Below are 25,657 nucleotides of genomic sequence, written 5' to 3'. Positions count from 1 at the left end.
CTCACCCCCCCTCTCTAACTCTACCTCCTCTTAGGGTTCCTCCTCAACCAAAGGGTCACTCCCTACTACCTTCTCACTCCTAGTTTTCACGGTATACAAAGGTTTTGGGTTGACTCCTTGACTTGGGATGGTAGAAGAAGAAGAAGAAGAAGAAGAAGAAGAAGAAGAAGAATTAGATGCAAGTTGAGCAATTTGGGTTTCAAGCATTTTCATATGAGCATTGGTTCGCTTTTTATCCTCCTCATATCTCCTCCTATTCTCTTCATTCCTCCTCTTATCCTCGTCATGCATTTTCATTATAGCCTCTAGCTTAGCCATCACGGGATCATTTGGAGGGGCTTCAAGTTGAAGAGGTTGTTGAGGTGGAGGAAGTTGGGGTTGATGGAAAGCCGGAGGCCTATTGGTTTGGGCATAGTTAGAAACATATTGACCCCTATTGCCTCTGGTGCCTTGGTTAGGAACATTGCTTTGTTGATTGTTTCCCATGTTACCTTGATCACCAAAATTTTGATTTTGATGGTCATGGTATCGGGAATTGGGTTGTTGGTTTTGATAACCATACCCCCTTTGGTTAGAGTAGCTTCTTCCATTGAAATTGGAAGGGCCTCCCCCACCATAGTATTGGTTATCATAACCACCACGGCTTTGGTTCCAACCACGGTTTCCACCTTGATTACAATTGCCCATTTGATTTACATTCCCCATTCTAGGAGCAAAATTCATACCATTGACATCTTCCACATTATCATCATGTTCATGGGGAGGGGGTTGAAATTCACAAGCATACACACAATGGGAGGTATCATGATCATAGGTTTCACAATTAGAGCAAAACATGCATCCTCGAGGCATTTATTATAAGAAGAGGGGGAAGAAGTGGTCATACCATTGCCTCCCTTGGTTTAAGGGGAGGTATTACCATGAGGATTAGACTTTTCTTTCATCAATTCTTCCATTTGCTTGGTCATTTTGGAGATTTGGGTAAAGAGGTTGTTGATTGCGTTGGCTTGCTCCAATGCATAAACACCCTTGCTAGAAGTACCATCCCTTTCTCCCTCATACCAATCATCATAGTGTTTTGCGGCCTCCTCTATGATGCACTCCACTTCATCCTCTCCTTTGTTCATGATCGGACCGCCGGCCGCGGCATCTAGGCTTGTTCTCCCTTGAGGTGTGAGACCTCCATAGAAAGTGTGAATGAGTTGATACTTGGGTATCCCATGGTGTGGGCATTGACGTTGAAGCTCTTTGTATCGGTCCCATGCCGCACTTAGAGTCTCACCACTCTTTTGGCAAAAACCTTGGATCAAAGACCGAGCCTCGGCGGTCTTCCTATGGTTGTAAAATCTCCTCAAGAAAGCCGTAGTTACTTGGTCCCATGCTGTGAGAGAGTTAGGGGGAACCTCCTTCTCTAACCATTCTACACCTCTCCCAATTAGAGAAAATGGAAACATCTTGAGGCGAATATATTCTTGAGTCACTCCATTGGCTTTGATTGTGTCACAATATTTCTCAAACTCTTTCAAGTGTTCATGAGAACTCTCGAACTTTCCACCCGAGAATTGTTTCCTCTCTATCAAAGCAATCAAATTGGGCTTGATTTCGAAATTGTTGGCTTGAGTGGTAGGAGTTAGGATCCCACTTTGTGCTCTAAAGGCTTCGGGAGCCCCAAGACGACTCAAAGGTGTATTCTCTTCCATTTTAGAACCTTCTTCACTCTCGGACATAAAGGTTGAAAAAGGGTTGATTCCCGGGCTTGATGGTGAATTAGGGCTATCTAACTCTTCACTTGAGGGTGAAGAGGGTAGAGTATCTTCCAATTCTCTTACTCCTTCTTTCGTAGGGGTGTGAGAATTTCTACTCCTTGCTATCGCTTCTCTTCGAAGTAGGGACAAAGACCTCTCTAGCTCCGGATCGATGGGAATCAAAGACCTTGAGCGGGTTCGTCCTCTGTTCATACAACAAAGCTAAGGAGAACGTAAGCACTGGCAAGTAACAAAAAGTAGCAAATACTAACAAATAAGAAATGAGATTGTCTCAAATAAAGCAATGAAATAGCAATGGAAGCCGTCTCCCCGGCAACGGAGCCAATTTGACAAAGGATATAATTGCGTCGTTAAACAACTACACCTAAGTCAAATACAATTTATAACACTCAACTAACCTAATACGAGTACAGGGCAAGTAGAGGGGTCGAACCACAGGGAGAAATACATAAACACAGCATTCATTACTTAGAATCTAAGCTATCTCGAAACAAGAAATGTGAATAACTAGGAGATCAAACTAAGAACAAAATGGATTAAAATAAATATAACTAGGCACCAAGGGGAGTGGGTAGAAGAGGATGCTATTTGAACATGCAATAACATGAAAGCAAATTGAGAGTGAACTAAGAATACATGAATATCGAAACTAAATCCAATCTAATCTCCTTCTGGAGTTAATCGGCTTCTCCTAACATAGCCTCTATGTTTCCACACTAGAACCATATATTAGGAGGTGCAATCAAAGAACAATTGATAATAATGAACCTAAACTAAGTCAACTTCCGTTTCATGTTAGCAAAGATTCACCTTTAATCAACCAACAATGTGCACTTGCAAGAAGATTAAAGAATATCAAATATGCAAAGGTTTAATCACAAACAACTCAATCCCAATATTATAAGCATGAACAATTAGCAACTACACCATCCCCACACCCTTGGCTAGGTGACTACTCACAAATCATATTGAAAACATTATCAATCATCAAATCAATAAGCTTCAACATGATCAATAATCAAAGAAGGAAAATCAAAGTAAGCAAACAAAACTAAATGCAAAAGTAAAGAAAGAGAGTAAGAGATTGCTCATTAATTGAAGTTGAAGATTTACAAAGTATCAAACAAGCTTCTTCTTCAAAATCCAAGTTCATCAATGAAGAAATCCACACTTTCTCTCTCCACCAAATGAAAACTAATGGTGTTTCTCTCTCTAGATTAGGGCTAAAAATGTACATAATCATCTCATTAAAATCCTAGGGGTATTTATATGCTCCTCACATTACCCTAAATAAGGATTAGAAGTGCACGGAAATACCCACGAGAGCTGCCGCTCCATCGAGGGGGAGCGGACGCTCTAGAGGGTACTACTCAAGGAAATCGCCATAGTGGAGCGGGCGCTCTCCCAGACAGGAGCGGGCGCTCGAGGGTGCGGAGCGGACGCTCCTCTCTGGGTGAGCGGGCGCTCCATAAGCCTGTGAAACAAGGCTGAAATGGAGGAAATGGTGCGGCCACTCCCAGGGGGGGAGCGGGCACTCCTCTAGGCTGTGAAGCAGGGCTGGGAAGGAAGCAAATGGTGCGGTCGCTCCCATGGGGTGAGCGGGCGCTCCTCTATGTACTGCGGGCTCTTCTTCAAGTCCAGCTCCTCTCTTCTCCTATTCCAATGCACTTCAAAGGGTGAACTAAGCATCGAGCGAGACCACAGGAGCACTCCATTCAACCTACTCAAACACTCATACACAAACATAAGTATAGTAGAGAGGGGAAAGCGACAAAGCAAAGAAAAAAGAAAGGAAAAGAAGAGGAAACACAAAAGGGAAACAAGGCATAGCAAAGCTAAGACAAAGTGCTTGAAAAGGGCTCAAACAAGTGCCAAATGAGGGGAGAATCCTTAAAGAAAAAGGATAAAAGAGTGACATAAATGCTGAAGGAGTTATGTCTTCGATAAGTGCAATTACTAGATATATCAAGGATCACTATAATGGAGATAATAAGTTCGTTCTCTTGGGGCGTCATCATCTGTTGCTAGACTATGAGAGATGATCTTAGGGCTAGTAAAATAGCCCAAAGCCCGCTAGAATGGATCCTATGAGGTCACACACAAAGGTATTGGGTTAAGCAAGAAAGAGGCTGATTATTGGGCCTTATGAGTATTTAACTGATCATGAATAGGATTGGGCTAGTGTAGTTTGATTGGGATTATAAATTGGGCTTGGACATGGACTCTTATTTATGGATATGATCTATAAATAAGATCAATGCCTAGGGTTGCAATACACAGGAGTCACAATTAACTCACAGTCAATTGTGAATCAAGGCAACCAAATCCCAAAACCCTCACCTCCCTCTCTCTCTCTCTCTCTCTCTCTCTCTCTCACGGCACCCCTCTCCTCCCCCCTTGGACTTGCGGCCGTCCACTCCTGGTGGTGCTCGCGGTGGTTCGTGACTAGTTCGTTACTCATACTTCTCCATAGAAGGTCGATTGAAGAGTTCGATCGCGACTAACTAGCATTAGTTGAGGTCTTAATCCGTGCCTGTGGACCAAGTAGAGGAATCACGTTTGAGGTTCTTTGTCTCCCTTGTTCTTGCTCGATTGCTAGTGGAATCACGCTTCAAAGGTATTATTCTTACTCTTTATGTGTTATGCATGAGATCCTTGGTTAGGTGCTATATGAATATAATTCATGATTATTTCCGCTGCGTAGTACCTATATTTCCCTACAAATGCCACTCATCAAAATTTCAAAGTAACTAAAAATAACATAAAAGTAAATAAAAAATCCTCAAAAGCTAATAAGAAAAGCATCTAAAGGTAGCATTTGTTTTCTTAGTTTTGGATATTCCTATCCATATGTGTTTTCTTGTGCTAATAGCCTCACACTACACACTGCACACTACACACACGCCCAAACAGTCACAATTGAAAAATAAAGCAATTAGCGAGGCATAGAAGAAAATGGCAGATTGTGGACTAGTGTTGGTTGCACTACTTGCAGTGATTCTATTTTTCTATTGACACCTAGATTGATGTTTCAACTTCCCAGAAAGAACTGGCGGAGTTTGGAAGCTTACAGACCATTGGGATGTCAGTAATAGTCCAGTGTCATCTACTTCTACCTCATCACACACAAGCAATATGGGAAATCAAGCCCATTCAAAGTGTAGTATAGATGTAATTAATCTAGCCACACAACTACGCACACCCTTGTCTAGTATAGATACCTAGTAGTATATATATGTAATTAACTAATTAATCTAGAATAAAGAGGCTCTTAATTCATGAACTGTAAATATATATTAGGCCAATTCAAAAGTAAATAGTAAAAAGTCAAAAGTTAATCAAAATATCTTAAAAAATTAATCATGCTATATAACAAAAAGGGCAGGTCTAATGTTTCAGAACTAATTTTTGATTTGGTATATTAAAAAAGGCTTATTGACAAGATAAGAGCCAACAGGAGATTTCACCTTTAGCCATTCAAGGAAAAGTTAGAAGCGATAGACTGTAAAATCCAGCAAGGTTGGCAATATGTTGCACACAACGCAAATGATCAACAATGTCACACTATTGATCAAGAAGCAACTTTCCATTATTTTGACATCCTTATTCCACACATCACATATGTACACAGTAAATTACAATTTGGGTAGACAATTAATTTGTAATGCGAATTACAATTGTACTAATTTAAAGACCTGAGCAAGCAGTCTAGCACAACATTCATTCCATTAAGTCAGCCATTTCATCGAACACTTGGCATGCAACAAATCAAAGCAATAAAAAAAAAACACACATACACACACACAAGCCTTCTGATATTCATATTAAAATTTAAGGGCAAACTCGAATTGAAACCCATACATCTTTCAAAGTATACAATAATACTTATACGAGAATAAAAATGTATAATGAAAACCAAACAAAATCATACAAGATTAAAACCCTAAAAGAAAAAAAAACTTTTAGATTATACTGAAAATTAACAATTAAGAACACAAGAATACTCTAATTCATCAATCGAAATCACAAATACAGAACTGACTAAAACATCAAACTAAAATCTATATAAATCAGTAATTGAAGAACACTATTCATTGATAAAAATTTAAAACTAATATTCAAAAAAAAAAAAAATCAAAGAAAAATAAAGGGGAAAAGAAAATCAAACAACTTACTTTTGATCACCGAAAATAACTAGCTAAGAAATTTTATTTACCAAATCAAAGACTACGGTGCGAAGATTGAAGGAAAAAATAATCGCCAGAAAGAGAATCCATAGGATGAGAGAGAAAGTATAAAGAAGTTAGTGATGGCAACACAAAAACGAATTGAACTCTGGATATATTAGATTTACCAAAATGCCATTACTTAAGAAAAAAGGCGGACAACATCTCAGCCGTCGGATCAAATGAACCAATGACTCAGATAAGTTCCTAGTTCTCATTATTGAGTTTAATTCTCATATGATCTCAATTATATATATATGTATATGTATGTATGTATGTATGTATGTATGTATGTATGTATGTATAGGATAGCTCCCGCTAAACTATCGCCCAGCCCCCAGGGTGCACACTCACTGCCAAGAAAGCGATTAAGGAGGGCTCATCAACCTAATGGAGAGGACTGACCAGGCTGAACTCTCCATGAAGGAGATGGTACGCCTATAAATAGAGGGTAAAGTACAACGGAAAAGAGGTTAGACACTCAAGTTATAACACATTCTATATCTCTCTAAGTACACATTCTCTCTCTAAACACTCTCTAACTTAAGCTTTGGAGGGGGATTCCTCGAGACACCCCCGAGGGCAGTTTACGTATGCTGCTGTGTGTAGGTTGTTGACGGGACCCAGCTCACCCAGTAGAACCCTTGGATCCACACCTGGATCAATTGACGCTAGAAGGAGGGGAAGGATCATCTAACCTGAGGTTCACCAACTAAGCTAGGGACTAGTTAACAAACCACCATGGCCGGAGAAGAAGCTGTACAAACACCCATATCCAAAGCCAATGAGACCAACAAAACACCACAAAAAACACCCTCAGTAACCCTCGATCCAAAAGGATCCATCGGAAATCCCAAATCGAGCATCTCACAGAAATCCAACCCCATCGGATCAACGTCAGCTGCAGCTAAAGCGGCGTCGAAACCAGTTGATCCGACAGGATCCAATTCCATTTTCAAATACGGAATGTCGTTAACAGGCACGAACAATGAGCCCGTTGTTTTAGCACCTGTAACCCCAGAAACTGCATCCCATAAACATGCCAGCCATCTTGCAGAACCTTTCTAATTGCAGTAAGGAACTGCTGGCAGCAATGACGGCGGTCCTTACCAATATGGGTAAGGGGGCGAGCCCGTCATTGACAACGGCAACTGCGGAGCCCGCAGTAAAGAAGCCGGCGTCCTTAGCCCTCCCCCCGAGCAAAAAGAGCTCGTTCAGCTGAGGAAGAAGGTATTAGAGTTGGAAGCTCGTAATTTGAACCGAGAATGGAGCGTGGAGGAAGTAACCCCGGCTCAGATCAGCCCGGAGATGCGAGTCCCCCGCAACAGGTCACCAGCCTAAGAGCGAGGACCCAGCCCGGAAAGAGATAAGGGAGCGCGAATCCAGGTTGTTCCAGATGATTCCCCGTTTTGCCGGGAGATTATGGAGGAACCAATGGACAAAGTAAAGATGCCGAGCTGCAGATACAATGGAACCACAACACCTAAGAGCCACATATCAGCTTTTGAGAACCACATGGTACTCTACACTATGACGGACTCAGTTTGGTGTAGAGCATTTCCGCCAACCCTAGAGGGGCTGGCAGCGGAGTGGTATGGAGCCATTCCCAAATGTCCCATGTACTCGTATAACCAGCTGAAAAGAATGTTCATGGAGCATTTTATAACCCTGGTAGATTGAACTAAGATGACAACTGAGCTGATGTCGTTAGTTTAGGGAAAAGGACGAGCCCCTGAGGGAGTTCATCACCAGATTCAACAAGGAGGCAACAACCATTCCAAATATGAGTCAAGAGGTAGCGCTGCTAGCAATGCAGAGCGGCTTGCTACTAGGCTCGCCATTCAGAGCGTTTATGGGGCTTAAGAGCCTCAAAACACTAGCTAAAGCGCTGGATAAAGCGCACGAGTTCATCAAGGCAGACGAAACAGACAGAGCCATGCTGAGTAGGAAAGCATCGGGTAACTCAGCTAAGCGAGCAGAGGTTACCCGGGAAGAGAACACACCCAGGGTTGACCAGCCAAGCAGGGCTGAGCAAAGCCGCAAGGAAGCGGACAGGGCAGTGGGGGTGAGAAGGTCAGATCCAAAGAGAGGGCCAAGACCTGGAAGGTTCGACAAATATACCCCGCTAACCCACTCAAGATCTCACATCTTTAGCGTGAACAAAGGTGATGATTAGTGGCAGAGACCCCCAAGGATGGTCAATAGACACAGTGACACCAGCAAGTGGTGTGACTTTCACAGAGATCATGGCCATACCACAGATGAATGCACACACTTAAAGGATAACATAAAGGATCTTGTCAGGAGAGGGTACCTTAATCAGTTGAAGTAGCGCGATGATCCACCCAGAAGGAGGGACGAGGATAGAACAAGCCGCGCTGACCGTAGAGGGGGTCATGGGGGTCCTGTAGGGGACAGAGACAGAGATGGTAAGCCCGAGGGCAGAGTATATGTGATTAGTGGAGGACTGTGCATGGAGGAACTGTGAACAAAGCACGGGCTGATCTGCGGGCGATGATACACCAGATAAACTACAATGAGTGGCGTAGATGGCCACCCCTTCCCCCGCAGCCGTGAGCCACGTTTGACGAATATGACCAGGAAGGCATAATTTACCCTCATGATGATCCATTGGTAGTGAAAATGAGAATCGCAAACTCGGAGGTGGATAGGATATTGATAGATGGAGGCAACTCAGCCAACATCATATACATCAGCGCGTTCAACGAGCTGAAGTAGGACAAGAAGGATCTGAAAAGGGTGAGTTATGAAGTCACCGGGTTAAATGCATCAGGATTGACCCCCGAAGGTATAATTGAGCTCTCAGTGCGAGTAGAGGAGAGGTAAAAAAGGCGTGATGTTCGAGCAGAATTCCTTGTTATAAATTCTCCTTCGCCCTATAATGTGATCATGGGCAGACCAATCATTCACAAGATAGACAAAGTGGTATCCACCTACCACCTCGCCATGGCCTACACAACTAATGAAGGGCGGTCAACCAACCTCAGAGCGGAGGCCCGCTGAGCAGGCTGAGAGGAAGTCAAGAAAAAGGAAGCGCAAAGAGTATCACAGGGAGAAGGATAAACAGAAGTTAGCAATGAAAAACTTTTAGCCTGCAAAGGAAGAAATGGCTAGGCCACTCCCTAGTGGAGAGCATGTCACAGTTGAGCTCACAGAGGGTGACCCCTCAAGAACGGTGAAGATCGGGAAAGACATCGATCCGGGAGTAGGGGTACACCTCATAGATCTGCTGAGAAGGAACAAGGATATTTTTGCATTCTCCGCAGATGAGATGCCCGGAATTGACCCTGCAATCATGGTCAACAGGTTGAATGTGAAAGAGGATATAAAGCCAATCAGGCAGAAAAAACGAAGCTTCTAAACAAAGAAAAATCAAGCAATCTAGAAGGAAGTGGAGAAACTCTTGGAGGCAGGATTCATCAAGCCTTGCGATTACCCAGAGTGGTTAGCCAACGTGGTCATGGTGAAAAAAGCAAATGGCAAGTGGAGAATGTGTATTGATTTCAGAGATCTCAACAAGGCATGCCCAAAAGACTGCTACCCGCTGTCGCGGATTGACCAGCTGGTGGACTCAACCAGCGGGCATGCCTTGCTAAGCTTCATGGATGCCTTCTCAAGGTACCATCAGATCAGCTTGCATGAACCAGACCGGCAGAAAACCGTATTCATCACTGAAGGGGGAGTATACAATTACATAGCTATGCCTTTCGGGCTGAAGAATGTTGGGTCAACCTTTCAGAAGACAATGGATAGAGTGTTCATACACCAGAAGGGTAGAAATGTTGAGGTATATGTTGACAACTCAATTGTTAAGAGTGTCACGCAGGCAGGGCATATCATGGATCTAGAAGAAACATTCACTACCTTGAACAAGTACAAAATCAAACTAAACCCGAAGAAATGTGTCTTCGGAGTGAGCTCCGGAAAGTTCTTAGGTTTCCTGATTAGCGAGAGAGGAATAGACGCAAATCCGGAAAAAGTTGAAGCAGTCCTAAGCCTGCCGTAGCCAAAAGTGCATTAAAGATATTATGCGGTTGACAGGCAGAATGGCCACGCTGACCAGGTTCATCAGCAAGTCAGCAGACAAGGCTTTACTGTTCTATCAGCTACTGAAAGGAAACCGAGAATTTAAGTGGAGGGCTTCAGAAAAAGAAGCCTTTGAGGGTATTAAGGAGCATCTGACTAAGCTCCCAACAATGATCAGCCCGGAGCTGAGTGAAAAGTTGCAGCTGTACATCTCCGCATCAATTTTGACAATCGCAGCCGTCCTACTGGTAGAAAGACAAAAGCAACAAAGGCCAATATACTTCGTCAGCCATGTTCTGACCGAGGCAGAGCAAAGGAACCTATTGGTAGAAAGCTGGACTTCGCAGTAGTAACATCAGCAAGGAAGCTGAAACCATACTTTGATGCGCATGAATACAAATCACAAATCACCCGCTAGAAAAAGCGTTACAGATAATGGATGCATCAGGAAGACTCTTAAAGTGGGCCATCGAGCTTTCTGAGTATGAGTTCGAGGTCAAACCTAGGGCAGCCATCCAGCCACAAGCCTTAGAAGATTTCATCGTGGAAGCCTCCTATGAGGAGAAAGAGGATTACATTGGGGTCCAAAAGGTACAAGTAGACGGATCCTCTACCCAAACGGGGAGCGGAGCAAGAGTCACAATGATGTCCCCAGAGGGAAATGTATTTGAGTACGCCATAAAGTTCAAGTTCAAAGCATCAAACAATGAGGCAGAGTACGAGGCAGCGCTGGCAGGCTTGTGATGCGTCTATTTTATATAGTATTTTACCCCCGTCCCTTGGTCGTAATTAGTAGTGTTTTTGGCTCTTTAGAGCCACTTTTATTACTAATTGGTGTTCTCTAGTGTTTTCGTAGATTTGGTTGACTTTTGTAGGGATTTATGCTTTTGGAGTATTTTCCCGAGATATTTTGGAGCAATCACGAGCATTGGAGAAACACGACCCGATTTTATAGCCCAGGGTCGGTTAGAGCCATCGAACCGGTGATTAAGGGCTCTGTATAGGTGATACCGGGGCATTTGGACCGAGTATTCAAGACCGGAAGAGGAAACCCAGATTGACCCGAAGAATTGGAGCCCAATCGTAGTCCAAATGGTGGCCCAAGAGAGCCGCCCGGCCAAAGAGGCTGGCGCCCAGAGGCGCGCCCGGCCGGGCGGGAGAAGCTAAGGTTGGCGTCCGGTGACGCGCCCGGCCAGGCGCGAGATGCGTATTGAAGAGCAAAAAGGCGCGCCCAATCGGGCAGTGCCTCGCCCGATCGGGCGCGTGTATTTATTAGGAGACGATTAGCGTCATTTTAGTAATTTAGGATTTGTACGGAGTATAAATACTCCTCCGTAATACGAATTTAGCTCTCTCTCTCTTTCCTTTTTACTCTTTCTTTACTCTCTTAATTGTTTTCTTAGATTCTCTCCCTCTAAAACTTTTGTTCTTAATCTACTCTTAATTTCAGATTTGTTTGGTAACTATTTCTCTTCTCTTGATCTTAGTAATTTATTCTATTCCTTTAATTATGTCTTACTTTATTGCTTTGATTAGTTTAGTTTCTATTATGTGTGAGTAGTTTTATTTCTAGGGTTTATGGGGATTCTTAAATAATATGAAGGGGTAATTTATTGTTGTTAATTATCAATGCTAGATTAATTTCCTATTGATTGGTTCAATGCTCTGTGACTAGATTTGCGCAGATCTTTTATGCATGAGTTTGAAAATATTGATTCGAGATTCGACAGATGAGAATTAATGTTTAGGTCTAGTTTCAATGGGCAGGTTAATTTATAAATGGTTAGGTCGAGATTCGAAAGATGAGATTTAATACCGGTAAATTAATTGTGTGATTATAATACGTAGCGAAAGCCCTTTATAATCTGATTAATTATGCATTGATGAATGATTATTATATTCAACCCTGGAATATTATTTATTGGTGAACCTATGCCCTTGATCCTTTTATACATTATTTTCTCCTTATTCTTGATCTCCGTAGTTTAGTTTATTATTCAAATATAAATATTGGTTACTTCATAATCTAGATTATATTAATTGATTAGGAATAGAAAGACTCGTTTCTCTATGGATTCGACCCTACTTCCCTATCTACATTAGTTAGAGGATTTAGGAATTACTTTTAATTAGGGGATACGACTTTACCCTGTCAAAAGTTGTCGCCGTTGCCGGGGAAACGGTTTTATTTTTCATTCTGATTATTTTTGTAGTCTAGATTATTTTCTTTTTTGTCTCAGAGAGCGTTAGTTCTCTGAGGCAAATCTCATATTTGCTTCTAGTTTTTGTTTATGCCCAGGTGTTCCAGATCAGGGTACATCCCATTCGATCCTGAGATCGAATGTTCCTTCCATAGACAGAAAAATTTCTACAAGCAAATCCTGGCAGATTCTGGTGATAATAACAATAATCACCGCGATCCTCCGACTGGTTCTAGCGATTTAGAGGTATCATCAGACGCAGAATCAGAGATGGCGGTTCCAAAGAAGCTTAGTGACTACTCACAACCAAAGCTTACAGATTTTCCACATCTCACCACCACTCCGGCTCTTGATGGGGTTCAATTTGAAATTAAACCTCAAGTTATAACGATGATAGAGAGGAAGCTATTTAGTGGAGCTAAAGGTGAAGACCCGAATCTTCACATTGCCGACTATTGTTAATATTGCAACACCATCAGGCAAGCCGGGGTCACTCAAGACCAAATCAGGGAGATTCTCTTTCCCTTCTCTTTAACTAGAAAAGCTAAATTGTGGTTTAATGGCTTAAATAGAACTGCACTTGGTATAACTGACTGGGAAACTCTTGTTTTGAATTTCTATAACAAGTATTATCCTGCAGAGAGAACATCCGTACTACGGAGTGCGATTCAGAACTTTGCTCAAGAAGCCGATGAATCTTTATATGAGGCTTGGGAGAGGTTCAAGGATCTACAAAGAGACTACCCCCACCATAATTTAGCACAATGGCAGTTAATCCAAGCCTTTTATAATGGCCTTGGAAATTCTTGTCGAATAATTTTAGATTCTGCAGCTAGTGGGAGATTTATGAATCTTGATGTTGAAGATGCAGGTCAGGTTATTGAAGACATGGCGTTACACAATTCCCAATATGGGAATCCTAGAGGATTTGCTAACAAGGGGAAACGTAGTGTTGACTCTGTATCCTTTTTGCATGCTTAATTGACCTCTATATGCCAAAAATTAGATAATCTGAGCACTGCTAATGTAGCTAATGTTTCTGCGATTAATAATAATTCTAATGAGGCTTTCTGTGAAAATTGTGGCATTTTAGGTCATTGGGAACAAGATTGCAGGAGTTCCGTGGAGCAAGTTAATGTTTTTCAAGCTTAAAGGCAGAATAACCCATACTCCAACACCTACAATCCTGGATATCGGAACCATCCGTACCTTGCCTACCGGAGTACTAATGTTCAGAATCCACCACCATAAGAACCACAGGCGCCACAACAACAGCAGCAGAAATATTACCATCCCAATGCTGGCCAGAAGAACTAACCACAGCAATCCTCCTCATCTTCTGACCCTTCTCTGGTGGAAATTAGAGAAATGTTGGTTAATATTAAAAAGCACATGGAGAGTAGAGATGCGACAATTGATCAAATTCTAGCACATAATAAAATTGTAGATAATCAAATTGCGCAACTTTCCGCTACTCTACAAGCCCGCCAACCAGGAGCTCTGCCGGCACAGCCGACCATGCCTACGGATCAAGAATTTGCAATTACTCTAAGAAGTAGTTCAAACTATGAAGGGCCCTCTATGCTTAGAGTTGATGAACCTGATTTATTAAATAATGCTAATCTTGATTCCGTTAAACCAAACAATGTAGTTAATAGCCATGCAAGGCTAAAGGATAGTACTAACACATCTAATTCTACATTGCAGGGTACGACTCCAGAGAAGGTGGCTACTCCAGATAAGAGCAATAATGCTCCAAAGCCAATTATCATACTTCCATTCCCCAATCGTCAATTGAAGACAAACTTGGATAAGCAGTTTGGTAAGTTCCTGGAGATGGTAAAAGATTTGAAGGTAACAGTTCCCTTCACTGAATTAATCACACAAATTCCCTCATATGCAAAATTTATGTAAGAAATATTGACAAGGAAAAGGTCTTTTAGTGAGGTAGAGACAGTAGCTTTCACTTCAGAGTGTAGTGCCGTACTTCAAAATAAGTCTCCACCTAAATTAAAAGATCCGGGTAGTTTTCTATCCCTTGTCATATAGGCAATATAATGATTGATAATGCATTGTGTGATTTAGGTGCTAGAGTTAGTGTCATGCCATTATCTGTGTGTTCCAAGTTGAATATGGGTAAATTAAAATCTACTAATATTACTCTACAAATGGCCGACCGTTCTTTCAAATACCCCTTATGTGTTTTAGAGGATGTCCCCGTTAGAGTAGGTAAATTTTATATACCTGTTGATTTTGTTATTCTTGATATGGTTGAGGATATGCAAACCCCAATTATCTTGGGTAGACCATTCCTTAACACTGCAGGAGCAATCATAGATGTGAGAAGTGGTAAGTTAACACTATCGGTAGGGGATGATAAAGTTATTTTTAATCTTAATAATACCCCTAAAAGCTTCATGACTGAGGAAAAATGTTTTAGTGTAAATGTGGTTGAGAATTATTCTAATTAACAAGCCCCAAGCTCTTAAAAAAGATCCCTAGAGGCGGTATCTTGTGTTGCATCCCTTTCAGATGAGATAGACAAATGGAAGAAGGAAGTCGATGCAATAGAAAGAGCACTTTACACTGTTGGTCTTGGTTTCGAGGATGAAAAGGTGGAACCAATCAAGCAAGTTGTGCGTTTTGAGCCTGCGGTTAGTGTTCCGCCAGAGCGAGTTACAAGTGTTGAATGCAATGACGATTTGAAGCAACCCTCGATCAAAGATGGATCTTTAGTGCGTAGCAGTAAAGATCCCCCAGTCCAAGTCAAGGAGGATCCACCAGATAAGGTGATTTGGCGTCCCACAAGGTATGTCAGGAAGCCGCATCGCAGCCTAAACACCGCTAGACCGGGTGAGAAACCGCCCGATCATATCAAGCGTTAGGCCAAGGGTCCTAGTTGTTATACTTGGTAAGAAGGTCGTGCGGGACCTAGATAAACCAGCGCTTTGCGGGAGGCAACCCGTATTTTTAATGCTTTTTTATAGACTAGTTTTTCTTTGCTTTTTCTTATGAGAGGAGAGATGAGGGAATTTAATGAGTTTGATGAGTGCTATTACAAGTTTGAAGGAAAAGAGTTAGCCAAAAATTGAAGAACAGAAGAAAACAAGTGAAAATCGTCAATTAGCCTCGGGCCCGACCGGGCAAAGCTCGCCCGACCGTGCACGAGAGCTAGGTTCTTAATTCGAGTATTTTCGCACGACCGATCGATGGGCACCCGACCGGGCGCGAAATTCGTCGTATACGGACAATTTTGTTCTCCCGATCGGGTACAGCTCGCCCAACCGGGCGCGATAAGAGGCGAAAATTACATCATCAGATCGCCCGATCGGGCGAAGGGCGCCCGACCGGGCGTGAGAGCTGAAGGAAATTCGGGCTTAGATCGCCCGACTGGGCGACATACTGCCCGACCGGGCGCGAGAACTAATCACGTTGAATAATCCAGATCGCCCGACCGGGCGACATAGCGCCCGACTGGGCGCGAGGTTGTCCGCCCCTTTTCTTCTCTCTTTTCTTCTTTCTTCCTTCATTTCTTCTCTCCTCCATTACTTTCTCTCTCTAAAACTCAAATTCTCTCTACCTTCTCTCTAAGATTTCTCCTACATTTCTTACCCAAATCCAAAACTTTTTACATATTTTTGATCTCCTCTTCATCCTCTACATTTCTACACCAAAACCTTCAAGTTCCAATCAAATATTTTGTTGACCCATTTTTAAAAAAAATATCAAAAATGGCGGCAAAGAGGGCAAGAACACTTCTAGGGGGAAGCTCGAGCTCAAGTCAGCAATATGACCCGGCGTTGCAACTACCGCATTGGCCGACGATCAAAATAGCAACCCCGAAACAGAAGGAAAAACTTGAGCAACTCTACGGGCGTGAGGTAATTCCTTCACGGTGGTTACACCGCCCTAATTTAGAAGCATTAGGTTTACATGATTATGTTAGGAGATTTTTGAACGATATTGGTATAAGGAAATTCTTTGATATGCATTATGCAACTTATCGTGAATTAACCTGTGAATTTCTTTCCTCTTTGCATGTTTATAGCCATAAAAATGGGCCAAAATTAATTTTTAGGTTAAATAATAGAAATATTACTTTAAATTTTGTTGATTTTTGTAAATTGTTTGATTTGGAACCTGATTTGCCTCACCAATGGCATGCTGAATACAAAATTAATGACATTTATACTGCCTTGACTAGTTTGCCGGCGCCTAACGCCCAACATGCTAGTGCTAAACCAATCCATCACCCCGTTCCTAAAGTTTGGCAACGATTTGCTGGTGTTAGCTTTTTAGGTAGGAACGAGCCCCATAACTGTCAGACCAATGAAATTGCTGTTATTGGTCATTATGTGATCGGATTCGGGAAGCTTAACATAGCTAGGTATATCATCTATCACTTAGCTAGGCATGCTACGGCTAGTAACACCTCTACTACCCCCATCCGTCTAGGTGGCCTTATCACTAGGATAGATATTAAGAAGACCGGTTTTGTAGAGGCTAGACCCCCACCAGATGACCAACTGTGGAACTGACACCTACATGAGCACTAGGTACCTAGAGGAGTTGGGTTGGGTGCGATCAGACGTTGAGCAGACACCCTTTTGGTGTATTAGGACTGGGAGCGAGCAACCTTTACCCATCTTTCCCCTACCCAGTCCTGACTTGACCGCCTTTCCCCCAGGGCAACCATCTTACACTTATGATGTTTTAGTTGCCAACGCTAGGGGGGAGGCACCACCACCACCAGTTCCACCACCCCAGCCTCAGCCTCAGCCCGAGGTGGCATTCTCTCCACCTCGCATGTCTCTCTTCGTCCCTCATGTTGACTCTGACCCAGTTTGGGACCTTCAGAGTATAGGTCAGGCCCTGGGACGTATCGAGCATTCCCATACTGACCTTAGGCGGATGGTTGGCTCCATAGACCATATGTTAGGGTACCTAGAGAGGAACCAGGGTAGAGCTCTCTACCCTATGTATGATGATTATGCTCGTTGGGGCAACATTCCCGACGATGCTATTCACCCTGACTGATTTCAGCCTCCACCCTAGGTATACGATAGGGATCCCACTGCCTGTGGTATTTACACTGACTATTCTTCCTTCTATGGGTACGGCCAAGACATTCCTTTCGGGGGACCGGCGGGGGGGGGGGGGAGTTTTCATGCTGATTATTTTGGTGGTAGCTCTTCTGGTGCAGGTGGTGTAGGTGGCAGTGGAGGTGCGGGTTTTGGCTCGATGGATGAGGATGATCAGGACTAGCTATGGTGGGCTAGTTCCCGAGCCAATGAGGACATCGTCTGATTCTAGCTTGGGGGAGATTTTGGATTTGGTATATTTCTTTTCCTCTTTTCTTTTATTTTTGGTGTGTTTTCTTAGGATAGATTTCTTGCTTTCTAGGTTAGTTTTGTTGCTTTCTTATATATGAAAAAATAAAAAAAATTGAAAAATACGAAAATCCAAAAATACGTTCCAATGAATTGTAAATTATGCTTCCCTGTGCCCCTTACTTGAGAAAATTGTTTTGATTTTTGGTATTTGATGATAGGCATTGTGGTTTAGTTAATCATGATTTGATGTTTAATTGCCTTGAAACCTTAACATACGTCAATTTTGTCCAACTACTTGTGAATATAGTGCTTAACTAGTTTATTTGGTTAGGAATGTGTGATAGTTCCATAGTTCCTGGTATGTCAATGAATTTGAGTACTGGTTTGCAACTATTAGTAATATTTATATGATTCATTATTATGCACATTGAGGAGGACGAAGGCATTTGTTCTTTTAGGTAACCTCCAGATATTGTAGATACATTTGTTCCCTTCTTGCTACCCATGTTGGTTCCTTGACTTTTTTGTTGTTTATTAGCCACATTACAAGCCTATTTTTCCCCATCGGTTACTACTCCCAAGCTTGGCTTGGGGGAGCTATTAGTGAGTGAGGTGAGGGAGTTTGTAGTGTGCTTATTATTTGCACAGCTTGGGTGGGCTTTTGAGAAGTTGTTTTGTTGTTGATCATGTTTATTTTTGATGAGTTTGAGAGTTATATTTTCTTGAAAAAATAAAGCATGATGTTATGAAGAAAAAAAAAGAGAAGTTAAAAAAAAAATATGTTGAAAAAAAATAAGTGAACTTCAAATGAAAAGAAAAGTGTTCAATGTTCAAATGTTCTAGTTGGAGGTTGATCAAAGAAAAATAGAGCTTCAATGAAAAATTCAAGTTTTGAAATAAAGTTTGTTTATTCACTCCACTTCTTCATTATTATATTTTTTTGAGTGATATGTAAGAGTCGGGATTGTTTATTATGATTAGAGTATTTGGTTGATGTTAGAGTTGGTTATGTAGGAGATGTTGATCATTATTTATTTTGATCATGGGTTTTGATAGGATTTGCTCCCTTAAGCATAGCTTTTCTCTCACTTGTTCCCAAATGATTCCTACCCTTTACCCTAGCCTAACATTACAAACTTTAAAGACCTTCCAACCTTTGTGCATAGAATTGTATGAATGTGAAAGTGTTGCTTATCAATGCAAGTTATGATTTGGCATATTTCGAGTCGACTAGTAGGATTGAGCGTTCATTGTTTTATACACACGAGAGTGTGAGTTGGGAGGGCATTGTTCACATAAAGGGGTTGGATGGAGAGCGATCGAGTACATCTTTTACTCGCCACAAAAGTGAGAGTTAGTTGAGTGCGTGAGCACTAGTCTTGAATTCTATATGCTCTTGTGGTTTGCTCTGTTTGACAATTTTTAGGGAAGATTGGTAATTAGATGGATTGATTGGTTTATTTTGAAGCATGTTTATTTGATTTACCCTGGATCGTTTGTGCTTGATTTTTACTTTTGGGGTGAAGCATATTTTTTGATTCATTGATGAGATCTTTGCTTAGGGACAAGCAAAGGTTTGGCTTGGGGGAGTTTGATGCGTCTATTTTATATAGTATTTTATCCCCGTCCCTTGGTCGTAATTAGTAGTGTTTTTGGCTCTTTAGAGCCACTTTTATTACTAATTGGTGTTTTCTAGTGTTTTCGTAGATTTGGTTGACTTCTGCAGGGATTTGTGCTTTTGGAGTATTTTCTCGAGATATTTTGGAGCAATCACGAGAATTGGAGAAACACGACCCGATTTTATAGCCCAGGGCTGGTTAGGGCCATCGAACCGGTAATTAAGGGCTCGGTATAGGTGATACCGGGGCATTTGGACCGAGTATTCAAGACCGGAAGAGGAAACCCAGATTAGCCCGAAGAATTGGAGCCCAATCGTAGTCCAAATAGTGGCCCAAGAGAGCCGCCCGGCCAAAGAGGCTGGCGCTCAGAGGCGCGCCCGGCCGGGCGGGAGAAGCTAAGGTTGGCGCCCGGTGACGCGCCCGGCCGAGCGCGAGATGCGTATTGAAGAGCAAAAAGGTGCGCCCGATTGGGCGGTGCCTCGCCCGATCGGGCGCGTGTATTTATTAGGAGACGATTAGCGTCGTTTAAGTTTGTTTTAATTTAGGATTTGTACGGAGTATAAATACTCCTCCGTAATACGATTTTAGCTCTCTCTCTCTTTCCTTTTTACTCTTTCTTTACTCTCTTAATTGTTTTCTTAAATTCTCTCCCTCTAAAACCTTTGTTCTTAATCTACTCTTAATTCCAGATTTGTTTGGTAACTATTTCTCTTCTCTTAATCTTAGTCATTTATTCTATTCCTTTAATTATGTCTTGCTTTATTGCTTTGATTAGTTTAGTTTCTATTATGTGTGAGTAGTTTTATTTCTAGGGTTTATGGGGATCCTTAAATAATATGAAGGGGTAATTAATTGTTGTTAATTATCAATGCTAGATTAATTTCCTATTGATTGGTTTAATGCTCTGTGACTAGATTTGCGCAGATCTTTTATGCATGAGTTTGACAATATTGATTCGAGATTCGACAGATGAGAATTAATGTTTAGGTCTAGTTTCAATGGGCAGGTTAATTTATAAATGGTTAGGTCGAGATTCGAAAGATGAGATTTGATACCGGTAAATTAATTGTGTGATTATAATACGTAGCGAAAGCCTTTTATAATCTGATTAATTATGCATTGATGAAAGCTTATTATATTCAACCCTGGAATATTATTTATTGGTGAACCTATGCCCTAGATCCTTTTATACATTATTTTCTCCTTATTCTTGATCTCCGTAGTTTAGTTTATTATTCAAATATAAATATTGGTTACTTGATAATCTAGATTATATTAATTAATTAGGAATAGAAAGACTCGTTTCTCTGTGGATTCGACCCTTTCTACTTCCCTATCTACATTAGTTAGAGGATTTAGGAATTACTTTTGATTAGGGGATACGACTTTACCTTGTCAGCCTGCGCATGAGCATCGCGGCCGGAGCCCGCAAAGTCCACTTGCGGACTGATTCTTAGATCGTCGCCATCCAACTGCAAGGAGCGTATGAGATTAGAGAAGCCGCCATGCTGAAATATGTTACTAAAGTAAAGGAGTTGGCAGCCCAGCTAGTTCACATTCAGATAGACTTGGTCCCCTGAGCAGGAAACTCCCAGGCTGACGCTTTATCAATGTTAGCCAGCTCCACACTACAGAGACTTACAAGGACAGTGATGGTTGAAGTCCTCGAGGAAAGCACTATTGCTGAAAAGGAGCAGGTAAACTACATTGGGCAACAGAGAGCCTGGTTCGCGGATATTCTGGCATACAAAGTTCATGGCTCACTGCCCGACGATTAATTATAGGCGAAGAAAAGAAGCCAATTGGTATGTGGTGATGAATGGAGAGCTCAACAAGAAAGGCTTCTCAAAGCCACTGCTGAGGTAGGTGTATCCTAGAGTGGGAGCAAGAAAGCATTATGGAAGAAGCCCACTTAGGAATATGTGCCAATCACATTGGTGGAAAGGCATTAGGGGTGGAAGTTCTAAGAAGGGGTGCATATTGGCCGACCCTAGCTCAAGACGCGTTGGCATACGTGAAAAAATGCGACAAGTGTCAAAAGTACTCCCCAGTCATAAACCATCCAGCAAATGATCTAACCCCAATCCTCAGCCCGATCCCATTTTCTCAGTGGGGAATGGACATATTGAGACCATTCACCACTAGGTCAGTGGGCAGAAAGTACCTCATAGTGGCGGTAGATTATTTTACTAAGTGGATAGAAGTTGAACCGACAAAGTACATAAAGGCAACCCAAGTGAGGACGTTTATATGGAAAAACATCATCACAAGGTTCGGGGTGCCACAGTGCATAGTCTTTGACCATGGGTGCCAATTTAACTGCGACACGATCAAGGATTACCTGGAGGACATGGGCACCTAATACGCAAGTGCCTCAGTCTTCCACCCGCAGAGTAATGGCCAGGCAGAAGCAGCAAACAAGCTGATCCTGACAGCCCTGCAGAGGAAGCTGGAAGAATACAAGGGCCTGTGGGCGGATTTAGTCCCAGAGGTCTTATGGGCAAACAGAATCACAGAAAAGGAATCTACTGGTAAAAGCCCTTTCACCTTAGCCTACGGGGCTGATGAAGTCGTCCCAGTAGAAGTGCAAATTCCCATCCTGAGAATACAACACTATGAACAACAAGGAAACGAAAAGCGCATGCTGGAAGAGCTAGACTTCCTGCCAGAAGTAAGGCTAAAAGCAGCTCTCAAGCTGGCAGCCCAGAAGAGCAGGATTTCCAAAGCTTTCAACAAGAGAGTCAAGCACAGAGAGCTCCTGCTCGAAGATTTAGTCCTTAGAAGGACAACAGCAGTGGGAAGAGGAAATCAACATGGAAAGCTGTCAGCGAACTGGGAGGGCCCTTTCATCATTCACGAGCAGGTAGGACCAGGTGCATTCCTCCTCGCAGATCAAGAAGGTTAGGTCTAAGAAACAGTTTCAATGCTGATGTGTTAAAGAAATATTTTGTTTGAGAAGCATAAAATTAAGAAGAAACAAGGATAGTCGTTTCAATTCTGCAAAAACTCTATCTAGTTCATGTTATATTAATTAAGGCATTTAAGTCATTTTTATTTAATGAAATACGAGCCTCTACGTGAGGAGTATGTTTCCTACACTTGTTAGAGGCAAAAAGCACCCCAGTGCAACGTGGCAAGTTAACGCATCCCTCCCTGAGACCTCACCTCACCTGCTCAAAGTAAAACAGGGCGCACCTCGGGGACGCCTGAGGGGGAGGCCCAACACGTTCAACTTGATCAGGGGAGATAAAGGGAAACGAAGAAGATGAGCTACGTGGGCAACACTAAGGTTCTCTTAGTCCTACCTAGCTCATCTCTTTAAGGGGGGAGAGGAAAGAGGGAGATAGACATACAATAAGCCCTTACGAAGAGAAGTAAGTGGCATAAAACAACAAGTCGTAGCACAAACAAGCTGAACGGCATAAAACAAGTCACATCACAAACAAGCTGAACGACACAAAACAAGTCGCAGCAAAACAAGCTGAATGACATAAGACGAGCAATAGAAAGCTGATTGACACAAATAAGTCTCAACAAAGCAAGCGGAATAACGCCACGACAGGCAACAATCGAATAAACTAGCCAGCGTGCAAGCAAACCTCTATCAGAGTTAAACAGAGTGCATAATGCATAAGCTCTCAAAACAAATAGAACAGGAAGAATAAAATTCACTAAAGTTCCTGCCAAAGCACAGTAGAGAACAAAGAAGCAAAGAAGCACTCAGCAGCCAAATTAAGAAGACAGGGAGGCCCAACCTACGAGGCTTCACCAAATGTAATAAAGAAGCTGCTATGCTAAAAGATCTAGATACTGCTATGGAGTACTTAGTTCTAGGCAAATGTGCAGGCAACGAAATAAATAGCAGGAAAAACTACAGAAGAAGATCACAAAGTGCATACAATATAAAGCTGAACCCCTGCCCACTAGGGGAGAGTAAACATTCAGCAGCTCAGTTACAATATAGGCAAAGCTTAGCCCTCGTCCACCAGGACAAGGAAACACTCAGCAAGTAAGGTCAAGAAACCACAAATTTAAGTTAAGCTGGGCAGACCCAGCAACGAAAGACAAAGTATTCTAAGAAGACACAGGGAAACATAATCTTTGGCGGCTATACACCCCATAGATAATAACAAAAACTACCTAGTTACAACAGATCTGGGTGAGGGAAACTCAGAGGAACTATACTAGAGTAAGAGGGTGACACCCGCCATAACCTTTATTGATCACCTGCCAAGGACTCCACTCTAATAGCCGCAGCAACGTCAGGCCGAGAGGAACTTCCAAGTTCAGCATAGCTTGGTTGGGAATCTTGCAGCCAGCAACGCGGGGGTGCTTAGTAGGGAGATCAAACAAACCAGCCTCGCCTACAGCCTAAACCTTAGCGCAGAAAGCATTGAAGTGAGCCTGCTGCTCCCCTCCTTCACAATACAGGTTGCTAACACACCGAGCCGCAGCTTCTCATCCACCATCATGGCGATCAACCAATAGCTTAAAAAAAGCAGGGGAGAGCGCAAAAGATTTGAGTGCCTCTTTCCTGGCAGCTTCCAGCTCGGTTATGTGTCCAGCTCGCAGATTTGCAATCTCCGCCTCTAACGTCTGCACCCTGGCCTGAGAGGTCCCCAACTGCTCTTCACAGCTCTTCAACTTGGTCTGAGTGAGCTGAAATTCTCCTAACTAGAGCTGCAGGGCGTCCGCCCTCTCCCTCAGAGTAGTCACCTCACTAGCCATAGCATTCCTCTCAGCCTGAGCTTGCTGGACCTCCAAGTTCTTTTGAGAGAGAATAATGCCCTGATTCTGATACTCCTTCTCCACTAACAGCAAGGCATTGGATAAATCTCCAATAGACCTGACAAGCTGCACAAAAGACAAAAAAGGAAAGGAGTAAACCAAGGCAAAAATTAGCCAGAAGAAAAATAAAACAAACCAGTAACAAGGAAATCAGCAGAAAAAACAAGAAAAGGCAGAAGTAGAAACTAACCTTCTGCAAGTCATGAAAAGCCGTAGTAGCGGGAATACTAATAGAGTCACGCGTAGATTCAGCGGGGAGACAAACAACATGAGTCAAACAGTACCCCAAAGTACCACCTTTTTTAGGGTTGTCCACAAACAAAGACTCGTCAGCCCTCACACTCATCAGGGGCCGAAAGGGAGCATTCTCAACTCCAATAGGGCAGAGTATAGGGCGAAGATGGACATCAATGGGAACCTCAGAAAACTCAATAGCCCCAGTAGGGCGGAAAGTTCCTCCAGCAGAAATTGAGGTAGCAGACAGAGGGTTCTCAAAAGCATCACTCAAGAATTGGTGAACACAATGGTTAAGTTCACTGGAATTCTGAGTGTCCATCCCCCTATCAGCATTCCCACCTGGAAGCCCAGTGTTGGCAGATGTAGATGCAAGGGGATCAGGACCAGGGGAGGTGCGAGCCTTTTTCGCTTCAGGCTTATCTCCATCAGGGGCAGAGGACATTGGATCATACTCCAAGTCAAAAACTGGACGATCCTGCTGGTAAGAACCCCCTGCCCGGAAGAGCCCACCTCTTGAAGCACTTCGAAGCCGCCCTCTCAGCCCGGAGGGACGCGGCGGAAACCGGGGAAGCTCCATGCCTCATCAGGGAGCTGGAAGTTAGTAGCTGCAACAGAAGGGACAGAAGTATCCTTCGCAGCAGTAGCCTCACCAGCAGTGGAAGGGAAGAGTAGAACATGCTCAGCAGAAGAAATGGGCTTTTCACCCAAAGCAATGGTCTCAGCCCCCTTAGGGAGAAACGGGAGAACACTATCAGCAAAATCATCAACAGTAGTTTTTTTATCATAAGAAGCTTGATCACGTTTTCTTTTGGCAACAGAAGTCTGAGGTGCCACCCGGCCGGAAGCCGCGACAGATTACTTCTCAAGAGAAGCATTAGGCGCCACTAACACCTCATATTCTAAAGCCGCCCTTCGAGGAGCTGGCCGAGTCTCACGCCTACTCCCAACAGTACAGGATGAAGGCTCAACTTCACCGCGGCTGGATCTAGCACGCTTAGCAGTAGCTACAGTGCCAATAACAGCCCGCAGCTCAGAAGGAGCCAGATGCACTTCACCCTTCAGAGAGCCTACAAACACCTCTAGCGTGTCAAAGAGCTTAGAGGGATTTTTAGGGGTAGCAATCAAAGGGTCCTTCCAATTATCAGCCAGCCCAAGGATACGTTTGTCCAACTTGTCGTAGCCTGAAAAGGAGAAGGGCAGAAAAATCAAATAAGGCAAAGAAACAAGATAAAAAAAAAGAAGGAAAAGATATGACAGAAAGTTGAAAGCTTACCAGACTCATGTATACGGCACAAGCGCATAGTAGAGAGCTGCTTGTTGCGCACAATGTATATGGAGTTGGGTAGCCAGATATTGGGGAACTTAGAGTCACCAGTCCTCGCTCCTTGTATAGCCTCAAAAGCCTCTGTCTCACGGGCAGGCTCGGAGGGGGAGACGGTA

The 25,657-nt window shown here is 42.9% G+C and overlaps 2 non-coding genes across 2 annotated transcripts; one reads left to right on the top strand and one right to left on the bottom strand.

Moving 5' to 3' along the window:
- Positions 1–1,215: 1,215 nt before the first annotated feature.
- On the top strand, positions 1,216–1,321 carry LOC145637573 (small nucleolar RNA R71). The gene has a single exon (XR_014114341.1). It is a non-coding gene; the product is annotated as a small nucleolar RNA R71 (small nucleolar RNA).
- Positions 1,322–12,891: 11,570 nt separating this feature from the next.
- LOC145637583 (small nucleolar RNA R71) lies at positions 12,892–12,998 on the bottom strand. Its single transcript, XR_014114351.1, has one exon. It is a non-coding gene; the product is annotated as a small nucleolar RNA R71 (small nucleolar RNA).
- Positions 12,999–25,657: the final 12,659 nt, after the last annotated feature.

Source organism: Chenopodium album, chromosome 6 (genome assembly GCF_948465745.1).
Source record: "Chenopodium album chromosome 6, dcCheAlbu1.1, whole genome shotgun sequence".
Classification (NCBI taxonomy): domain Eukaryota; kingdom Viridiplantae; phylum Streptophyta; class Magnoliopsida; order Caryophyllales; family Amaranthaceae; genus Chenopodium; species Chenopodium album.
The sequence above is the reverse complement of the archived record's forward strand: the minus strand, read 5'-3'. Positions and strand labels throughout refer to the sequence as shown.